At 44.5% G+C, this 23,006-nt stretch overlaps 1 protein-coding gene across 1 annotated transcript in view; it reads left to right on the forward strand.

Annotated features, from left to right (window-relative positions):
* The window catches only part of CFAP251 (cilia and flagella associated protein 251), a 1,318,836-nt gene that overhangs the window by 211,213 nt on the left and 1,084,617 nt on the right, over positions 1-23,006 (forward strand). The window lies entirely within an intron of this gene.

The following is a 23,006-nucleotide window of genomic DNA, read 5'->3' on the forward strand; positions in this document are numbered from 1 at the left end:
TAAATCTGCTTTCAAGGCTTGGCGTCACTACCTTCTCGGGGCAAGACACACCATCACCGTAATTACGGACCACAGAAATTTACAATATTTAAAGACGGCCAAAGCTCAATCTTCACGACAACTCCGATGGGCTCTATTCTTTGCAGAATTTGATTTCGTAATTACCTATCGCCCTGGCTGCAGGAATGGTAAAGCGGACGCCTTATCCCGGATTGGCATGGAAGAACCCAATTCGAGTTTAGAACCTGTGCCAATCATACCTGAACAAAGAATCTTAGGCCTAACTTCATTGCAAACTATTGAGGACATCCAAACGCATGTAAAACAACTTCTAGACTCTTCAGCCTTACTGGAATGGAGTCAAAAGGGTCCTCATTACACCGTTAAGGATGATTTACCCTACTTCCAGGAGCGGTTGTTTCTGCCAAGTAAAGAATTGCAAGAACTTGTTATTGCCCATCATCATGAATCATTAATGGAAGGACACCCTGGTATCGCTAAAACGGAGGAAAAAATCAAACGCCACTTCTGGTGGCCTTCTTGGAGAAAAGACATAAAGTCTTTTGTATTGTCTTGCGGAATTTGCGCCCAATACAAGGGTCAAAAGAAAAGGCCAGCCGGCCTACTTCAACCCTTGGATATTCCACCGGCACCATGGCACACCTTGTCAATGGACTTTATAACTGACCTGCCTCCTTGTGCTGGTTACAACACTATCCTTGTAATTGTGGATCTATTCTCCAAAATGGCCCACTTTATCCCTTTAAAAGGTTTGCCTTCAGCTTCCACCTTGGCCAAGGAATTTCTGGAGAATATAGTTCGCATACATGGTTTTCCTTCCATATTAGTCTCGGATCGTGGAAGTCAATTTATCTCCCATTTTTGGAAGAAGTGTTGCCAACTAGCACAAATAGATGTGCGGTTATCCACCAGCCACCACCCCCAGACCGATGGACAAACCGAGAGAACCAATCAGACTCTCGAGCAATATTTTCGGTGCATGTTACACCAATCCGAGTTAAATTGGAAAGACATCCTTTGGATCGCAGAATATGCATACAACAATTCAGTGCATTCTGGAACCGGACAAACTCCTTTTTATACTTTGTATGGTCAACATCCTCTGACCTCTGACCTAGATCCACCTCTAACCCTGGAAATGCCCGCAGTACATCATCTGCATTCCACAATAACCCGAGCCTTCAAAGAAGCTGCAACTCATTTACAGCAAGCCAAGAAAAAGTATAAAGAAAACGCTGATTTGCACCGAAGTAAAACTCCTCCTTACCAAGTAGGAGACCAGGTATGGCTAGCAACGAAACATTTACCCCTCAAGGGCCCGCGAACCTTCAATCCCAGATTCATAGGACCTTATCCCATCAAGGCTATAATCAATCCCGTGGCCTTTAAACTGGATTTACCGTCTAACATGCGTATTCATCCAGTTTTTCATGCATCACTTTTGAAGCCAGTACAACCAGGGACACGACTGTCCAAGCCTCCAGACCCAGTTCTAATTGAAGGGGAATTAGAATTCGAAGTTAGACATTTTAGACTCCAAGGTGTTAAAGTCAAAACTCTTCTATCTTGTTGACTGGAAGGGATATGGACCTCAGGAGAGATCGTGGGAGCCTAGTAACCATGTTCACGCACCTCGATTAATACAAAGGTTCCACCGGAGATTTCCGAACAAGCCAAAACCCCCGGAGGGAACAACCTTGGGAGGGGCCTTGAGGGGGGGTACTGTCATGATGCCTACCTCCAAGGAGCCAGGTCCAACCCAGCAACCCCAAAGGCAGGCATCATTCCCCCCAGGGAAGTGCCAGCGGGCCCCAGCTGGGGCCCTTTGGACACACAGTCCTGGCGCCTTAGGCGCCAGGCTCATGTTGGACCCTTGTCCTGGCGCCTTAGGCGCCTGGCTCATAAAGCTAGACATGTGTTCAAGTGTTTTAATGTGCACTTACCTGATGCAGACCATGCTGCTACATCCAGGCCCTCTTGAGGCCTGAATGGAACTACTTTACCTGTGGGACTACTTTCCACCTGGGTGTGGTCGGGGAAGGATACATACCTGATCGGTGGAAGGATACAAGCCTGGAACTTCTTCCAAAGCTATTTAAACCACGCCCGATCAGCAACTCACACTTCGCGTTGTTCTGCTCCTCGCAGCTGGACGCTCACCGTGTCAGCTCCTGCATCTGGACTTCAGCCACGCCTGTCAGCATCCTGGGTCGCCTGCAAAGGGAGATAAGAGAGAATTGGAGAGAAAGAAGGCCTTACCTGCTAAAGCTGCATCACGGAGACATCACACCGACGATCCTGAAAGGGAAGACATCATTTTAAAAGCATTTCGCTTCGATCGCTGCAGCACTGCATTTCACTCACCTTTCCTGGGCGCCTCCATCTTCAGCAGCGATCATCCGGATCCGCACCCACTTCCCAGAGCCTAGAGAGAAAAGACAAGAAAACAAGGTGAGAGAAGGAAGGGAAATAGGAAAAGCTCAGTTTCCTTCTAAGACTTACCTGTTGGGTCATTCCCATTTCATTTCGGGTCCTGCTGCTTCCTGGCATTCCGGACCCCGGCCCCAATGGGGAAAAAAGACAAAGACATTGAATGAGCGAATGCAAAGACATTACCTTAACGCTCATCCAGAACTTACACTTCGGGTCGGCGCCATTTCTCCGGCATTCTGAACCCCGGGCCCTAAGGGGAAAAAGACATAAGCATTAGCGCTTGCTGCAATAAGACAATGAACATTATTATTAAGCTTGAACTTTTGAACTTGCAACAGAACTCTTACAGCGCCTCACCTGAATAGTCAAGCTTATTTTGAACTCCCATCAAACCTCAATCCAGTGAAGTAACTGGGTTTCAACGCGCCCCTGCATCAGAAGCAGGATGGAGAACTCATCCTTCCAGACCCTAAGGTGAGACTTCACGGGGAATCGTGGAAGGGTATCGAGGAGGGTTGGAAGGGAGTGGGAGGCTTGAGCATTATTCCGTCAGTAGGTAATACCCCCTTTTCACGCACAGGGGAATATTCCTGCGAGCCAGAAAAAGCCAGAGTAGAGGGGCCCTTCCTGTCCATCATCAGAGTCCTGCGCTTCACCATTGAAGAAGCATCAGCACTCGAAGCCAGACCTGCGCCTCCGTGGGAATCAGGTGAGCGTGACACATGGACACATTGGCATATTTGCAGCTTCAGAAACACATCAGGCTTCAGAGCTCAGCCCCGGATGGAAACCACTATGCTGGAACTTAAATCCACCTTGTCTGGCATAGCAGATAGGGGTCATCCCGCCCTGCTGATGCTTTTGGATCCCATTGCGGCCTACGACCTGGTGGATCACTGTCTCCTGGTGACAAGGCTCAGGGAGATTGCACACTGCTCTGACCAGCTTCTCATTGGATCTCCTCGTTCCTTGGCGCTCTGACTGCTTGGGTAGCAGTCTGTGAAGAAAGTTCCTCCGCTGTTATTCAAACATGCAGCGTCTCTCAGGGCTCATGCCTATCACATACCTGTTTAATGTATACATCAGGCCCCTGCTCGACTTATTGGCCCTGGGTGTCAGTATATGAATTATGCTGACGACCCAGGTCGTCCTTGAGCTGAGCGGGAGGTATGAACAGGATCTGGTTGCCATAAACAAAATCTATGACTCAGTCCAGGCTTGGATGGCAGAACTGGTCTTAATAAACTATACCCGGCCTACGCCAATTTTTGTATTGCTGGCAACATCATCAATGTGTCCAGGAAAGTCAAGACGCTAGGGGTTATGCTTGATGCTGAACTGACTAAGAGACCTCATGTCTCCTACATTCAATCCTCTTGTGGCCTTATCTCCAAGTTACTACATCCGCCCATTCCTCACCGTCAAGAACTGTGTGTTACTAGCCTCTGCATTAATAAACTCCAGACTTGACAACTGTAACAACCTGCTAGCTGGAACGGCACCCTCAAACATGTAATCATTAAAGGTTAAAGGTTGCACAGAATAACACATTTCGGGCCATCAAGGGCATGTCTAAATGCTTCCATGTATCCGATGCTCAGAGGACATTACACTGGTTACCAGTACATCACAGGATCACCCACAAGATTCTCATGCTGTCATTTAAATGCCAGTCCAATGCCTGTCCAACATACTTAAAGGATCGTGTGAAGGCCCACACACCAGGGAGACAGCTCTGGTCCTCTGCCTACCCTACCCTCACCCACCCTAGATACAAGCTGGCGCGCTTTGGGGGGACATTGTTTGATATCCAAGCTCCCCTACATTGGAACACACCTCCTGGGCTTATACACCTGACTAGCAATCTTGCACTTTTCAAGGAGCAAATGAAAACCTACCTGTTCAATCTTTACCCAGGTTAAGTACGGCTCTGTCCCGCCTACTCTCCCTGTTTACTGACCCTACCCGCCATGTCTGTCTTTTTATGTGCGCTCTGAGGCCCATGGGCATGTGGCAAGTTATAAATATTAAAATAAATCAATAAAACTAGGCTCACTTACCGGCATCATGGTGGAGGCCGGCTCTGCAGTTTGCTTCAACCTGTCCTCCCCCCAGCTCCAGTGAGAGACCTTGCAGCAGGCACACATACACCCTCCTGCTCCTCCTCGGGCAGGGCTCAACCTAATGTTAGCCCGGCTCAGTCTGCGTGGCCCTGCATTAGATGTTTCCTTATTTTTCTTTTTTTTAATGTCGCCAGCATTAACGATCCTTCTGCCTGCAAGATGGAAAATACTCTGCTCTCCATCTGCAATAAGCAAAAGCCCCCATTTGGGGGCTTTTGCTTCATTGTTGCCGTGAGGACACAGCATTAACTGACACGCATGAAACTGCTTCAGCTTAGAAAATGGCTTCCTCCAAGTGCTTGAAAATCAAGACTTGAAAGGTCAATTAAAAAATTATTTTACATAGGAACATTTTTTTAAACAATGCCAATATATCTTTTTTATTATGGCCAACATTTTCAAAGCATAATCTTTTTGAGTGAACCTCCCATAACTTCCCCATTAACCAATACTGATATCACATCTGAAACCATGTACTGAAATAAGGAAGAGGACTGCAAGGATGAAGATCACTTGGGTAAACCAAAGTGAGCAGCCTAGTTCTTAAACAAATCTGTTTGGTTCAGAATGGCTTCCCTTCCCAATGCAGGGGGTTTAATGTGGCACAGCTGAGAGCCAGAGAGAGATCCCTCTGGGTAGTGGTGACCGGGGAAGCCCCGCTGTCAGCTTTGAAGGCAGTGTACAGAGACGTGAGACCAGCACGGAGACAATCACGGAGACAAGACGCTGTTTAAGAGAATGAATATAGCCAAAAAGACGGCTACTCTGAAGCTCCCTTACCGAATAGACCCATGGGCATCTAACCATGTCCACAGCAACACCGAGACGAGGGCAGACCGTGAGAAGGACGCGGGGACACTGCAGACGAACAGCCGAATCGGGAGCAAGCCCAAGGTACGTGGGCTGGTGGGGATTAAGCGGAAGTGTGAGTTGAGTTGCGATTTTCGGCAGAAGCCTGAGCTCCGAGGGGGCTGCCTACTGCGAGTGTCACACCATTTGACTGCAGAGCAACAGAGACCCCTGCACCCTTAGTGCCCTGGCGACCACAAACAACTGTAGAAAAAGTGCTTGTAACAAATGTTATTCAAGAACATTGTGGACCCACACTGCTGACTCCTCATACATATCCCTTTGCTGCACACTATAAGATACGCTGCTGATCTACTTGGCGGTACCTTACGACACTGCACCCTGGGGAAACAGAATCATCATGGTGAATCCTAAAAAACAGGCGAAGATGGACCAATTCGCTAAATGGGACTCTTCTCCACCTTCCACTTCTTCTTCTACCCCTAACCCCTTTCAGCTTGATGTTGCTGCCCTCAACTAGACCCTTCTTGTACTTAAAAGTAGCACAGACACAGTGGGCACAATGATTGATACCCTCACTTGTAAAGTAGACGTTTCTGCGGTCCAGATTGACAAACTTTGCAGCCGCATGACCGAAGTGTACACACAAATCAGCGAGGGGGAAGATAAGGTATCTGTCCTACAAAGGGAGGTATGCCTTATGCGGCAAACTGTGAAATAAATTGTGGCTAAGAATGATGATCTAAAGGGGAGATCCCGTTGCAACAATGTGCACATTCTAGGGATTCCCGAGTCCATCTCTATTGAGCACATGGAGAAGTTTGTCGAAAAGCTGCTTCTGGAGATTTTGGGGGACCCCCGGTTTCCAAGATGTTCCTCGTGAAACGAGCACACTGCTCCCTGGCGGCTTAACCCCCCCTGGGGCACCAGAGAGGCTCATAATTGCACGTATTCTCAACTATAGAAACAGAGATGTCATCCTCAGGGTGGCCAAGAAGCGCAGCGAACTACGATGGGCACGGTGTTCGTTCGACTGTTTCCAGCCTTTAGCCCGCATGTCCAAGACCAAAGGAAGACCTTTCAGGCTGCAAAAAACACCCTGAGACACAAGGGCCACCACTATTCAATGCTGTTCCCTCCCAAGCTCTGCGTGATACATAGGGGGAAAGCTATCTTCTTCACCATCCCTGAAGCAGTTGAACGATTCGCTCTTGAAGTCCCGGGTTCCACCCGGATCCCCGGATCAATATCCTCAGGTCTAGATTTCTCGTACATTATTCATAAGCGGATCACGATGAGACTAACCCGTCGACCCTGCGTGCACCGTCCAGACTTTACATTCTGCGCCCTCATGGTGGGCTTGTCTGCTGGGTTGCTAAATATACGATGAGTAAAGCCCCATTACCCCCAGAACCTGTTGGCAGCCTGTGGCGACCTGTTCCCACAGATACTGCGGCATTGTGTGGTTCAGTTGTTGTTTGAACTGTATGGTTATGGGGTGTGATGCCGGTATGTTGTGGTTTCTGGCGTGGGTGGGGGGGGGTTGTATTGTTTGAACGGTTGGGGAGGGGGGACAGCAGTGGCAATACTTGACTCTCCTATATCTCATTTCAAAAGTCAAATGAACGTATTGGGCTATGGTAGAGTAGTGCACTATCCAAGGGCACAACGTATGGACATATGAGTTGGTGAGTACGTTTTCTTACTGGTACTAATGGTGCAGGAGGGAGATAGAATATCGCAGCTCTCTTGGAACATACAGGGATTTACTAATCACAAACAAACTTGACTTCTAGCGAATTATGCCTGAAATCATGGTGTGAATGTCATGTTTTTACAGGAGACGCATTTAGCCCCAGACAGTAGACTCCCGAACTTGCCGGGTTGTGGTGTGCATAGATATGTCTCTGCATTCTGGTCACACTCACGGGATGTTTCTACCTATATAGACTGCTCACTAACATTTAAACTCCATGAACAGAATAGCGATGCGGAGGGCCGTTTCCTGCTTTAGCTGGAGAAATGCTGGCCCTCTGGGTTCTTATTATAAATATTTATGCCCCGAATACTGATTCCCCTGGGTTTTTTCAAGAATGTGCTAACCACTTACATAGGTTCCCAGACTACGAGATTATGTGGGCAGTTGACTTCAATATGGCCTGATCTTTGACTCTTGACAGATCCAGGACACAGCAAACTACGCTGCCTAAAGCCGTGGTCATGTGGCTAGATGTAGTGGCATATCACAGACTACATGATGTATGGCGACTCCTACATCTCTCCGCCAGGGAATACTCCTTTTATTCTGGGGTCCATGGTAGTTCCTGTAGGATCGACTGTGTAATGGTTACCCCGGCATTGCTCTGTGTTATCCCTGTTGGACCACTCCACAAAAAAGGTCATTTTTTTCATGTCCCCCACAGCTTCCGAGGTCCCAACGGTGGCGGTCCAGGTATGCGCACTGGAGGACATTAGACAGAACATACGAACCTACTTTGAGACCAACATCGAGTCAGTCACAGAGGACAAGGTGGTGTGGGAAACCTTTAATGTGTTTTGATGCTGTAAGTCGAGAGAGGGCGGTGTGGTGAAACCTATACAAGGATCTGTCTCAGGGTGTAAACAGCATATTAAGAGGCTAGAGGTGCAGCAGGGGACACAGGATTCCCCCCTGATTCGGGAATCTCTTAGTACACAACGTGCAGAATTACGACATCTTATGGACCGGGAGGAGAGATTTTTGGGAGATCGTATTAGAGCGATGACATGCGGGAAGGGCACTGCCCCAGCTGCACCCAGGCATGGGCGATCAGACAGGAACGCCTACCCGCAGACATAGTGGATATTGAAAACCCTGACGGGGTCATCAGTAAAGATACACAGGGGATTGATAAAACATTCAAACAATACTGATAATAGTTGTACACATCACAACTATGGATTGGACATATTATCAAATCATAGTATCTGGATCAGGTATCCCTGGGATGGTTACTGAATGGTTCCCCCCCTCATAGAAGAAATTTGCACCACTATTCTCTCTCTCTCCCCAATGGTAAGGCTCCGGGTTCGGACGAGAGAACTATATAAAGAATACATTGACCTGATTGCCCCTCATCTCTTCCACATGTATGAAGAATCCTTTTCCTCTGGGACTCTCCCCGAATCCACTAGATCTGCAGTCGTGACGATCCTACTGAAACCCAATAAAGACCCCTCGAAGTGCTCATCTTATAGACCGCTGTCCCTCATTAACACAAACAACAAGTTCTTAGCAAACAAATTGGTGGACCGTCTCCTCCCACGTATGGCCGCCATGGTCCTCCCAGACCAGGCGGGCTTCATTCCCGGTAGGTCCACGCAGAACAACTTACGACAATTATTTACACTTATGCGTAGTGTAATTCCAGAGAACCCCATCGTGGTCGCTGCTCTCGACGCAGAAAAAGCCTTAGACTATGCTGAATGGCAGTTCTTATTCGAGGTCCTGAAACGCTCGGGCTTTGGAAACGATTACCTTCGCTGGATCCGTCTCCTATATACAGCGCCCAGAGTCGCAATGTACACAAACAAAACCCTATCAGAGTATATAGCTCCAACCCATGGTACAAGACAGGGGTCTCCTCTGTCTCCTATTATTTTTGCCCTCGCCATCGAACCCCTTGCTTGCTACCGTAGGGAATCATATCCATTGAGGCATCGAGTTGCACTCTCACACTCCTAGTGTCGCTATATGCAGATGACATATTGCTATATTTGAAACACCCTAAGGTGAATCTGTCGCCTATTGTGCAAGCTGTTCAACTATATGGGGAGATGTCAGGATCAATTGGTCCAAATCTGAGGTATTACCCCTGACCCCAGTAGTCCGTCGGGAAGATGTAGGCAGTGAGTTTAGGTGGTGCCCCGATTGCATGCAATATTTGGGTATTCACATCACCACCACCCCAACTACGCTATTTGAGCAGAATCACCTGAAAGTTTTAACACACTTGGAATACAGAATCGAGGCTTGGACCCTGTTGCCCATCTCGAAGGTGACTTGGATTTCCCTGGTTAAGATGGTAGTGCTGCCGACCCGCCTTTACATTTTTAATAACACCCCAACCTGGCCCCCCACTAGCTTCTGGTCTAAGCTTTGCAAATTGATGACTCACTTGGCATGGGCAGGTCACCAGGTCAGAGTATCATATGATGTTCTGACACTGCACTATGAACTGGAGCGCTGGAATACCCGGATCTGTATTTATATGTTTCGTCAGCCCAATTACAGTACTCCATTTGGTGGAACTCCCACACATTTCCCTGGAAAGAGTGGTAATGTCCCCCAATGATATGAAAGGTTTGCTGTGGAGGACGCCTCCTGTATGGGACCGGACCGAAATCCAGCCGACCGCAATCCTTTGTAGGTCATGGCAAAAAGTGGCAAGTATTATTGTAATAGATGCCCCCTACTCCCCCCAGATTTGCAATATACAAAGTTAGAGGTATTCCACTCACCCACGAAAATGATGCATTTTGAAAAATTGGGACACCAGACACATGGCCCAACCATAGGCCAAGCCAAACTACTCAACATAGACCACTAAGCACTGGTCGAGGGTGTAGCAAAGGACCTTTAAAACCTAGCAAGCCCAGTCAGTAGGTGTCATTACCTTGAGAGCTGGCTGATGGGGAGCAGCTGATCTTAGAAGACCACAGTCATGGAGATGTCGAGTGAAGAGACCTGGCAGGAGGAGTTACTTGTGTGTGGTAAGGCAGGAGAAGTGTGGAGAGTGGAGGAGTAGAGGAGTGAGATATTGCTGTAGAGCAGGAGGGAGATAAAATTGTGGAGCAGGAGGGAGATTTTGTTTTGTTGAGAATGGTGATCCTTTTGTAGAGAGGAAGGAAAGAGATAGTGACTTTGAGTTGAAGTGAAAAGAGATGGACAGACCACCTGCATAGCCAGCGAGACTAGGTAGGTTCCTGAGGACCAGGTCGGTCAAGGGCAGATTTTAGAGGCGTGAGGAGGAATGTGATGGTTCTACTACACAAGGGAGCAGGGATGTTACCGTAGGTTTAGTCAGGACAGGGAAAGTGCTCAGAGAAAGCATAGTGAAGAGAAGGGGATGGAGAACCAAGGTAGTGCCATAATTTAAACCACACCCTTTCGGGTTACAACAACATACAGGACACAATACCTCATTTGCTTTAGACTACAGAAAAACGACACTCTCCTTGAAGAGGAAGGGCTTGTTTTTGGAAGCACCAATCCGTTTTGGGGACTTTGAAAAACTTTGGGCTTCCCTTTTGTCACTGATTGTTTCATTCATATTCTATTGAACTTTGGGACACTGATAATCCTTGTTGGTGAACCTCTTTTGAGCAAGAGGGAAAGTGCCCATTCCTTTGAAACCCTTGTTGAGTATCCCCACTGGCTTTTCCCTCATGCTATACCCTGGCATATGTAGTTAGCATCCCAACACCTGGTTTTGTAGGACATTGTGGTCATCCTGACACCTTTTATTTCTTTGGGCATTACTTTAATAAAAGCTTTGAAGTATACTTTGAATGGATTGTGTCCTCCCAGGTATTCTACATCTTATGATATGATATCTCTCCAGGTTTGCTGCTTCAGATTGTTTTTTTTGACAGAGGGCACTGTATGCAGTGTCATCGAGTTGATGTCCCTCAAGGTCCTCCGGTTGACCGTCAACGTCATCATCAGTATATATATAGCGCATGCAGCGCCTGTTGGCTTCAGTTCAGTTTTTCTGAGCTTACACTTCGAGTGAATTACGGCACTCTTCAGTGAAAGAAATTTTGATAAGAAAATGTCTTCTTCGACTTCTTCGACGCCCAAGTAGTGTTTCAAAAAAGTGCCAGGACTGTGGGTCGAAAATATCGATTACTGACCCCCACCGCGTGTCTGTGGTGTCTGGGCTCCGGGCTCCGTACCGCTGACTGTGGATCCTGTCAGGCAATGACCGAGAAGGCTCTCGGGGAGCGTAGTGGTAAACTTGTGGTGGGGAAGTTAGCGTCAACGTCACCTTCGAAGAGGGAGAAAAAGACAGATGAGTCGAGGGATTCTTCCCAATGCAAGAAATCAAAAAGGTCCTGATCGAGGAGTCGTTCGCACCACTCTTCGTCTTCTTCCTCTAAGAAGGCTAAGAAGAGACACCCTAGGTCACCATAAGACACCAATAATCGGTAAAAGACATCAAGGTTCATGCAAGCAATCTCACTAACCTGGATCAGAGGCTGCAGCGTGATGAAAGGAGAATTCTCCTGGTCACCCTATTCTCTCCTAGTGAAATAATGCCAGGAGATAATTGGGCTTCCAGGGAAATCCTCCGGGGAAGAAAACCCTCTAATATTCTCCTTTGTACTCAATCTCCCTGTTGTTGGCTGGAAAGGAGGTGGATTGGTTACCAGAGACTGAAGGCTGTTATTGCTTTAATATACAAAAGACAATGATGAATGGGGCTCTAACAAGGGAGATGTACAATTAGTAATGATAGAGAGGGGTGTGTGTTTAACCTTCATTTTTCGACTCAATTTTTCTTAGTGTCTGTGGTGCCCACTTATCTTTGCCACTTTAACCTTGTGTTTGCCAGGGTGCGTAGAAAAGGAGTCTCTGTATTCAACGCTGCTCTGTTCTTGGTTCCTGAAATCCCCCGGCAGACCCAGGGGGCGGAGCTAGCCTCGAGAGAGTACTGAAAATGCCTGGAACACTGCAGATACTCTGGGCCGCCATCTTCGGGGTATGCCATCTTGCAGGACCAACCTGGTTCCATCAGTGCCATGGAGACCATCGCCGTCTAGTACCCATGATAGTATGACCCTCCGAAGGGGGGGGGCGCCACCCGGCTTGCCCGGATGGCATAAATGAAATCGTCGGACGAGACGAGGGACATGCACCGCGGCGGCGGGTTCCCATGTACGCTCAGCAGGGGAGTACCTCTTCCCGTCGATCAGATATTGCAGGGACCTCCTATGGTAACTCTAGTCACAGATCCCAGAGACTTCAAATTCAGGGCCGGTCGCGGTAGAGACAGGTGGAGGCCTGATAAGCCCATTCATATGAAACCGGTCGCACACATCCTACTTTAGCTGTGAGATATGGAATACAGGATGTATTCTGGCCCAAGACGAGGGTAACTGTAGAAGAAAAGCCACCTCACCCCTTAAGCATGAAAGGCCCAAAATATTGGGGAGACAGTTTTGAGGGAACCAAATGACGAAACAAGAAGCGGGAAGCCAAATGAATGAGTAGAGGTGGGCACCACCCTGTATTTTCTTTGAATTCCTTTTGTTGGTGTGAAAATCACTTTGTTGGTGCAGCCGGACTGATTGGGTCCTGTGACACCTGGACCCAGTGTCTTCACAGTATGCACAAAAAAGTTGGATCATTCTATCCAGCTAAGTCTAGCGCTAACATAAAGGCTCGTAACGAGCTTAAACCTTTCTGCGTAACATAATAACTTCTAGTATGATACGTTCTGAAAGCTACATTGGTAGCATATAAACAAAATTAAACTGAAGTCGGATTGCCAATCGAAAAAAATTGTAAAGTCTTTGCGAAGTTAATCAAAAACCAGAAGGTTTATTATATAAAGAAGCAAATATAGGATTGAAGCGTAGTTAGTTTTACTGCCGATAAAACTCCAGCTTCAGGGCGTTAACTACGCCTAGGTATTTGAATTATATACAGACAAACATGCCAGGAATAAAGTAAATTACACGCAGTACATTTGGACAATAATTGTAAGAAATTGAGCATATGCATGAAAAACAGTTATGTAAGGTAAGTAAACCAGTAGTATAAGGTAAATAGGCATGTACTGAATAAAAACTTATGATCAAGTATGCAAGGTTGTAAAAGACGGGAAAGATAAGAAGAATAAGAAAAAATAAGGAAAACTCCAATTGACATGAAGCGGTGAAAACCAATATTCATAACATCATCACCTATATTGTGTATGTAATACACTTGTTTGCACAATGTACCTTCATATTGTGTGTGTCCTTGCTGTGTTCTCAATTGAAAGCGCCATTTGTAATTTGAAGAAAGAAAGGAAAAAAGAAAAAATGAAGATGAGGATGCAATAAAAAATAAGGAATTGTCACAGTATGTATAGTTCCAAAGGTGTGTGTAATTCTAGTGGTCTGTTACTTTCCTCATCATAATATATCAATGGTAGTATGTTAAAACGTCGCCATAATAGCCTTGGCTTCCCTTTACTTCTGTGTGGAAAGTGTCTTCCTCAAGTAACTATACTGTGAAAAACCAAATAAGTAAAGGCTCGTTTAGTGTGGAGTTCAAAACAACTAAGGGCTTTAGTGAAACAATAATGACGTTGGAAATGTATCTTACCCATGCGCACTGTTTGCCATTTTGGAGAAAAGTACCTTTCGTATGAATGCGCGCCGTGTTTGTGCAAGGTGTATTATTTTCTACAATTGCCATAGCAACCATGCAAGGCGTCACGGGGCGGCAGCAGACGTGCTGACGCTCCGGCGACTTGCGTCCCGTGTCCCCATGGAGACTGGGAAACGGGAAGGGCAGGTCGCTTTCGGTTTCATTGCAGTCAGATCAATGGATCAAAAGTGCATACAATCGCAAAGGTACCGTGACTATGCGTGCACAAGGTCAAGTGAAAAGAGCAGAATTGGTCCGCATTGTAGGCTAACAATTGCTGTGCATAATTATTGCATCTCATGAAGTCATTAGGTAGTAAATGAGCGGCACCCGCATCATAACTTTAGGCTGAAGTCTTAAAAGCTGAATGTTTGAAAGTATATGTACGTTATTCTTGTGTGAATCGTGCATATATTTTGTGTAGTCATGCAAATCGAATTGCTTTGGGAAATGCAATGTTGTTTGTGTGCGGGTGAAGAGTGTATCACGCTCTATGTGAAGCAAAATACCTTGCAGAAAACCCGGTGTGAATGTGCAATCACAATAATGACAAGTGGGTCCTGGTAATGCATTTTTTGGTAGCTTTTTTCATTGCCCAAGGGAAAATGATAAGTTCTCTTACTTTCACAAATGGAATGATGTGCATAATGTTTCTTAAAGTGTACAAGATATTGTGGAAAAAAGTGAATAAAGAAACCTAATAGTGATAGAATTCTATCATAGTGCACATAGTATTTACAATTCGCAATGTCTGTGTTGAACATTTACAAGTGTGTCACAGGTAACATGACCAATTAATTTCTTCATTAAATCCTTGGGGGGCCAGAGCTCCCAGATGTTCAATCCAGAAGCATTCTCTTCTGTCACGTTTGCTCTGAATATCTTCATGCAGCTCATTTTTACGAACCACTTCAAGAATGAGGAAACAAATTTGCGCCAAATTGTGTCTCTTACTTAGCCAGTGTCTTGCTACGGCTGAGTTTGTGTTTTTGTTCCGTATGCAGGATCGATGTTCATTCTAACAGAGTTTAGCTTTTCTTTGTGACTGTCCGACATAATATTGTCTGCATGGACATTTTATTGCATAAATGATGTTAGGTGTGTCGCATGTAGCGAAAGATTTCAACATTATTTTTTTCTTACCAGTATAGGGGTGAATGATTGTATTTCCCTTCTGTACATAGCTGCAGTTGCTGCACTGTAAACATGGAAACGTTCCATTGCGTTTGCTATCCAATTTTTTTGTGCGCGGGCGTGTCTGTACCAAACAATCTCTGAAATTTCTGCTACGTTGGTATGCAAACGTTGGTTGTTCTTTGAATATGTGTTCAGTTCTGTGGTCACAAGACAACACCTGCCAATGTTTTTTGATTATGGATTTAATGTGGTTGCTTTGTGTGGAAAATCTTCTTACAAACAGAAGTGGGGGGTTCTGTTTTGGGTTTTCTTGGTGCTGTTAGTAACTCCTCCCTGTTTTTCTGTTCTACTTTGTGCTTTGCTGCTGTGATTTCTTCTTGCTTGTGAATTTATCACCCATCTTCTGTAGTTCGATGTTGTAGTCTGCTGGGTTGCTGATGATGCATTTGACTCTTAGCATCTGGCTGCATGGCAAGTTTCTTATCAAACTTGGCTGATGAAAACTCAGTCTGTGGAGTAGATTGTTGCGGTCTGTGGTTTTCGTGTAGATGTTAGTTTTGTAATGATCTTCCATGGATTGTATATTCACATCAAGAAAATGTATGTTTTTGTTGGAATGTTCATGAGTAAATTGGATCCTTGTGTCAATTGTGTTCAAATACATGAAGAATTCTGCAAGGTTTTCTTCTGTGTCTGTCCAAATTCCAAAAACAACATCGATGTCACACATCCAAATTGCCAAATGTAGTTTGCATGTTTGGTATTTAGTATGTGGTCCGTCTCGAATTTGTACATGAAAGTATTTGCATATGAAGGTGCCATGGTGGCTCCCATTGAAGTTCCTGTGATCTGCATGTAAAATTTCTGTTTATATTTGAAGTATGAGTTTGCTGATATGAAACGGAGTAGAATGATGACAAATTATTTGTTTGCTTCAATATTCCCTGTGTTGAACAGTAGCCATTCAATCGCTTCGATCCCTAGATCAAGTAGGATTGATGTGTATAAGTTCTTGACATCAACTGTGAATAAGATGTGTGATGGTGAATGTGGTATTGAGCTTAGGTACTGTAGAAAATTATTTGTATCCTTGATGTAGGTGGACGTCTTCTGGGTTAGAGGTTGTAAAAATTAATCAATGTATTCTCTGATTTTGCTGCAATATGCTGTTAATTCCGGCCACGATTGGCCTCCCTGGTGGGTTAATGAGATCTTTGTGTACCTTTGGTACCATGTAAAGATTTGGTATGCAGGGATTCTTGTTCATTAGAAATGTGTGTGTATGATGATTAATCCATCCGTTTTCTTCAGCTTCATCTAATATAGCTTCCAAATTCTGTTTGATCTTCATTGTCGGATCGGTGTCCAGTGTCTTGTATGTGCTTGTATCCGCAAGTTGTCTTCTACATTCTTTTTTTCGTAATCTTCAGAGTTGAGTATGACTACTGCACCACCTTTGTCAGCTGGTCTAATTGTTATTGATTCATCACTGTATAGATCTTTCAGTAACGCTAGTTCATGAGGTTTACGAATCTTGTGTTTGGTACTTCTAAAGTTTATCTTTTCTAAGTCTTTCAAGACTTGCTTCTCAAAGATTTCCACTGCTGGTATACTGATGGGTGGTATAAATGTACTCGTGTTCTTATATTCTTTGTAGGGTACTTCATCAGTAGGATTTGGTTGTTCTTCTACTTCATCGAAAAATATCTTGAGTTTCATCTTTCTAGTCAGTTTGTAAAGTTCTACTTTAGTATCAAACAATGAAGTGTTGAATGTTGGAACAAAACTTAACCCTTTTTGGAGTGTCTCTGTTTCAACAGAAGATAAGATTCTGGAGGATAAATGTATTACTAAGTTCTCTTCTGTTGGAGTCGTGTTTTGTTTGTGGTCCGCCGTGATCTTTTTCTTTTGCCCCTGCAAGTTCGTTTGCTCCTCTTCCTAAAAAAGTCATTACTGATGTGCCTGCTCTGGCTGGCGTTGGTTCAGAATTTCCTGTTTGTTGGGTATCCCTTTCTGTTGTAGTTTCACCAGTTGCTTCTGATTCAGAACTTGACGTGTTGCTTGAATTATTCTTTCGAGGTAAATGTACCCATGACCCCACTTGGAATTATGAGTACAGCATCGGGTCATCAGCCCCACAGAGGCCCAACTAAAGTAAAGTGTAGCTCTCCTGTTTACGAGTCAAATACAAAATCCGAGGCCTTAGACACTGACCTGGAAATAAATTCTCACTATGCTAACGAAAGTAAGAGTAATGCACTCCGCACTGACAACCATAACCACGGGCAAGCAAGAGGGTCATTTATTGAAGCAGAAACACTTTTGGATGGCGAGCATACTTTCCCAGTAATAACACGTATATTGTTATGAAAAACCCCATTGGGAAATAAGTTCTATGAAAAATACATTGGCGGAAATTATGTCTAAATTAAATGAAATGGATGGAGCGATGTTTACATGCGACGTAATGGCTTCACTGATAATGGAATAACAATGTAAATTCAGCAGTGGCAAGACATTGGAATTTAAAGAAACACAACATCAGGCAAATGAGGATACAGGTCTTCGAAGTTATTCAACCACTCAATGCACATGAAGATCTGGTGAAAAGACTCAATCAACGAGAGGCATTTTGGATTGATCGCCTTGACTCCTTGACACCAGGGGGTATAAATGAAGAATTGAATCTCATGTGTTTCCTGTAACTTGAAGCTGCAAATGAACATAATTGGTAATATGACTTTCAGGATTTTTTGATTTGCCACCAGCAATAAGTCCACGATACATCCCGCAGGGAATGAACCCCATGTGGGACGCAAGGCAGTGAGACACTGCCAAACAGTGGACTCGGACCGATGGTCAACTTGATAAGTCTGTGAATGTATAAAAATATGCAGATTCGATTTCATGAGATATGCAAGGTAGATAGCATTGTGGTCATTGAAATACATGTAGGCAAATATGACTGATGGTTAGCTTTATAAGTCTATAAAAATAGGCAAATCAGATTTTATGAGATAGGCAGGGAGACAGTACTATTGTCATTGAAATACATGTATGTAAATATTGTATATACCAGGGGTGTGAAAGGAGAAGTTATAATGAAAAGGATGTATTGGTGATATTGTAAATAACATCTACTATTGCTAAAACATTGAGCAGGAGAACATAAATGTGTGACTGTGAACGTATGTGATCACATAGGCCCTATAATGTACTCGCTTACTTGAAGAAATATGTAGGTATCTGGAGATCGGCACTTTGAGCACCCTTGAGAAAGCTGTTTGAAATTCGGACAGTGAAACACTATCTTTGAGACTCGCGCACATGCGCGGTATCCGAGAGTGTAGTGCACGCTAGCGACGTAAGCACAATAAGACAGCAGTTTGGTTTAAAACTGTTTCTTTAGACTTTCTTTGTCATTACAGTAAGTAATCAGTAAATGGTTATGAATGCTTATAAGTTGTATAACTCACAGCTGTGTTTTATGGAGAACGACAACACAGTACAAGAAAGGAAGAGACAGTAGGTTGCGCGCATGCGCGAAGGAGACCAGTGTTTTCTTTTGCTTATTGTTTGTTTTTTGTTTTTTGAATTTCACCTTGGACTGCAACTATCACCTAGTATGTGGAATTCATATTTCATATTTTGCTCTGTATTTTGGGGTTCACTTTATGATGGATAACTAATTTGAATTGTATTGATGTATGACAACATGTTGATGGGATACTTACTGGTTGATGAATAACAGTGTTAATAGCTCTGACGATGGACGGATGTCCGAAATGCATTGGCTAAAACTGTATGACATGATGAGTCAGGAATAAATAATGATATTTGTGAAAAACTACACAGAAATATAGAATCTTGATTTAACCGCTTGAAAGTGATTAATTGATTCGAACAGTATTTAGAAACCCTGTATAGGGTTTTATAAGTGAGCTCATCCAGGGACGGAAGCTCCCTGTTCCTTCTTTCTGGATATTGCTATTCCTTTGTTCCGAGGCTACCGGGTGAGCTCCCACAACAATTGCGAACAACAAGTAAAACTGTGAACTATTTAAGAATAAGTGGTGCCCACCCTACTCCTTGTTTTTAAATGTACCCATGACCCCACTTGGAATTATGAGTACAGCATCGAGTCATCAGCCCCACAGAGGCCCAACTAAAGTGAAGTGTAGCTCTCCTGTTCACAAGTCAAATACAAAATCCGGGGCCTTAGACACTGACCTGGAAATAAATTCTCACTATGCTAACTAAAGTAAGAGTATTGCAATCCCCACTGACAACCATAACCACGGGCAAGCAAGAGGGTCATTTATTGAAGCAGAAACACTTTTGGATGGAGAGCATACTTTCCCAGTAATAACACGTATATTGAATTTATTAGACAAGGGCCATGAAAAAACCCATTGGGAAATAAGGTCTATGAAAAATACATTGGCAGAAATTATGTCTAAATTAAATAAAATGGATGGAGCGATGTTTACATGCGACGTAGTGGCTTCACTGATAATGGAACAAAAAAAAAACAGTTGCGCTCAATGCACAATCCTACCCCCTGGTAGGCCTCTCAAGCAGACCCCAGCAACAGGCACTTATGGTGATAAAGAGGTGGGCGGAATTATAAACTTGGTAAACCCCCAAGACCAGGCACCAGAATTAATAAGTGGAACTTTGGGTGAAAGGGAAGACCAATCGGATGGGCGTCTAATGAAAAAAGTATCATCTAACTCTGAGAAAATCAGAGAGCTGATATCTTTGGTAACCACTTTGACGGCCGCAATAAAATCTCTGCAACTTATGCAATGTATGGAAGCTACTTTTACTTCCTCCTCTCAGGAGGACATCGCTACACACGATAGTCCTTCGGTCCTGACAGACTTGATAGATCTGGAAACGGAAGTTGGTAAGAGTGGACCCCATTGTAATAAAAAAAAAATGGGAGGGGGAGACACACACTGACAGAACCCCTATTGTGGCACTTACCCGTAAAGAAAGACGCTCTCTGATGCACCTTGAAAAACGGAAGTCAAAACAAAATAAAATGTTTTAAAAAAATCGTAATAGATATGAAAAGAGACGGACAAACCAGTCGTGTGACGATGTCCTTAAGGATCTTCACCAGTTGGACCAGGAATCACAGTCCTTAATGAGTATAATGCAAACAACAAATCCTAGCCACCCCCCAATGCCGGAGGTTTTCCCTCAAACAGGGAAAAAGAGAAATGTGCCAGAAAAAGAGAAAGAGGTCAAGAAACAAAGTAATAAACCTGACCCACTTGGGTATAATGACCAGAATGGAAATAAAGGAAATACGGCTCTTGTTCGGGATACTGTGTACCCGACAAGCTCTAAGGAAATGGATGTGTGTATAGCCTCGAATACCTTAACAGAGGAAATGAGGCATAAGGGTACCAAAGGAATTAAAGAGACCGAAAGTAAAGAAACATATCAGATGTTTTCCAAAATTTTACGAGGGCAAGACCCATTGCAAAAAGTATCGTATGGTCTTGGCCTAAAATCCCGCAACCCTGGGCTTTTTAATAAAACCCAGAAAGGTGGGCTTGCCCAAACGGAGGTAAAGGAGAAATATAATGATCTAAATCCACCACCAAAAGTGATTGAGGATCAGTTGGTGGGCCCTAATACATTTTTGGATGTATTTAACGAGCAAATCAAATCAGTTGAATCTGTGGTTCCAATAGACGACCAGGACCATAAATCGGATCCGAGAGTAGGTTTGATTAATAAGGATCCGATGGATATTGTTAATGTAGAAGAGCAGAAAGCTTTGGACTTTTCCTCCCTGGTCTCTTTGATTAAAAGCACGATTGAAAAAACCTTGCTCCATCATCCAAATTCAATCGAAGTCAAAAATTATATTGTGGTCAGTAATCTGTTGGTTAAGGTAAGTGTTAATCATGAGGAAGGTATTAGCACCCCTGCAATAAAGGAGTCTCAAGTACAAGGATCTCCCTTGGAGGTGGGAAGGAATTGTGGGAATGACTTCAATGTAGAATCAGCTCAATATAATGCTGACTTGGAGGGCAACATACCTAACCTTCCCCAGAACGAGGATTTTGGGAAAATCTGTTGGCGTAGACCAATAATGACTGACCATCCGAGCTTTTTTTTATTTTTCTTATTTGACTTTGGAGGTCCCCTCAGCCTGAATAGAAACTGTGTGCTTTCATTGTTTAGGGAAGTTCCTAATCTGAGACTCCTCACATCTGCCGACTTAAAACTAATAGACTACATCCACCCTGAATGTTTTGACTTTGTACGATTGGTTTTCCATTCTTGAACCGTGCACGGCCTGGTTCTAAATGAAATCATGGAACTGAATAGACTGGGATACGACGTGAAAGATTTTAATCTGAGCTTAAACACGCAAACCCAGGGGCATTTACCAAGTGGAAATAAGAGGGACGATCTTAGGGAAAGACTAGAAGGGTACAATAGAAATTTCGGGGTGGGGCCCTATGTACCGGCAGACGTAGTCAGAGAGCATAGGAAAGAGAGAAATGTCTATGAAAGAAACTGGCTCCCTCCCAAAAGTGATGATGTCAATTCATGGATGTTGTTGGCACAAACCTTGAAGGAATCAGTAGCAGAACTCATCTAAAAGTGGGACTTTAGAATAAGATCCTCCCGTCAGTCTGAATAAACCAAACCCCTAACCGTTGTGTTGCCCCCCCTTTTTGGGCAAGCACACTCTCCGGTCTTCAGACAATCTTTGACAATCTCCTAGGGGGTTATGGATCACCATACCCCCCCTTGACTGCATTCGTATCAGGCCCTATGTGCACTGTGATACTTACACAAATAACAAATAACATTAAGACACAAAGAAAACACAGAGAATCGATTCAATTTATAACAATGGGATACATTTATTTATATACACACAGCTAAGCATAATGCATAACAATGCAAGCAGTTCTAATACTATGTCTAATTTGCACCTTTTATACTTCTGGTGCAAAGCTACCATGTAGTAACTATAAGCCTGTGCTGCGAGTGCGTGGTTCTAATGCAATCTAATGCAAGCTTCAATCATCCATCATCCATCACCTTCATGGGTAAATCCACACCTTCAATCCACACCATCCACGCTCTAGACAATCCTTGTCTAGTTTCCCCTTCACCCAAACCTCTGTGTGTGTGTCTGTGTGTCTGTCTGTCTGTTCCATCAGTTTAGCCAAGGCCAAAACCATACTTCCCATTCTGCATGTGCCAGGTCAGTCAGTGTCTGCCTCTCAAGATCTGGTCACTCGAACTCCCAAGCTCTCAATCTCAACAGAGCGTCATCAGACTGCTGCACCAAGATGTACTCGCTTACTTGAAGACACCTTTCCCCTCGCATCTAGCACTGCACCATCTCTCCAGCCAACAACTCCAGCCAACCTCTGCAACTCTCGGGCTCTCTCGATCTCTCTGTGCAGTCTCCTCTCGTGCAGACTCCTCTCGTGCAGACTAACTCCAGCCAATTCTAGCCTCCTTGGTTATAGTCTTCCATGAAGCACCATATTTCTATAATTACTTGCATTCTAAGAATGTCTCTTTCGGCGTATAGCAAAATGCCTGCCTGTCTGTGTTTGCGTGTTCCTTGCACGGCATGTCCTGTCACTTCGTGTGCTGTCAGCGTGACCCCATATCTCTCTGCCTTGGCCTTCTGAGTATGTTGCTTCCATCTATTCACTGTTCATACACATTCTCTCCTTCACTGTAGGCTTCACTCTGTATTACAAAATGCACTCTTAGGCCCCGTCCCTCTCATGCAAAAGCACTCCCTCCATCTCTCCATGTCACTCCCTTTATGGCCCCAACCCTCGTGGTTCTCTCCGCGAAGCACACCAGCTAAGCTGATAAGCTTCCTAGGCCGTCTCTACTAGGACAAGGGTCCATGTTATCTGTCTCTCTCTGCCAATGTTTACAAAAAAATTCTCCACACTGAGCCCAGTGTCTTCTGTCTCTCGCCATCAGAAAATGGATACAAATGCCAGCCTAATGCTCTCTAGAGTTTACAGCAAATCCAGGCACTATAAACGAATATAAAATGTAGTTTCCACTGCCAC

Source organism: Ambystoma mexicanum, chromosome 10 (assembly GCF_040938575.1).
Source record: "Ambystoma mexicanum isolate Mex_15411 chromosome 10, UKY_AmexF1_1, whole genome shotgun sequence".
NCBI classification, from domain to species: Eukaryota; Metazoa; Chordata; class Amphibia; order Caudata; family Ambystomatidae; genus Ambystoma; species Ambystoma mexicanum.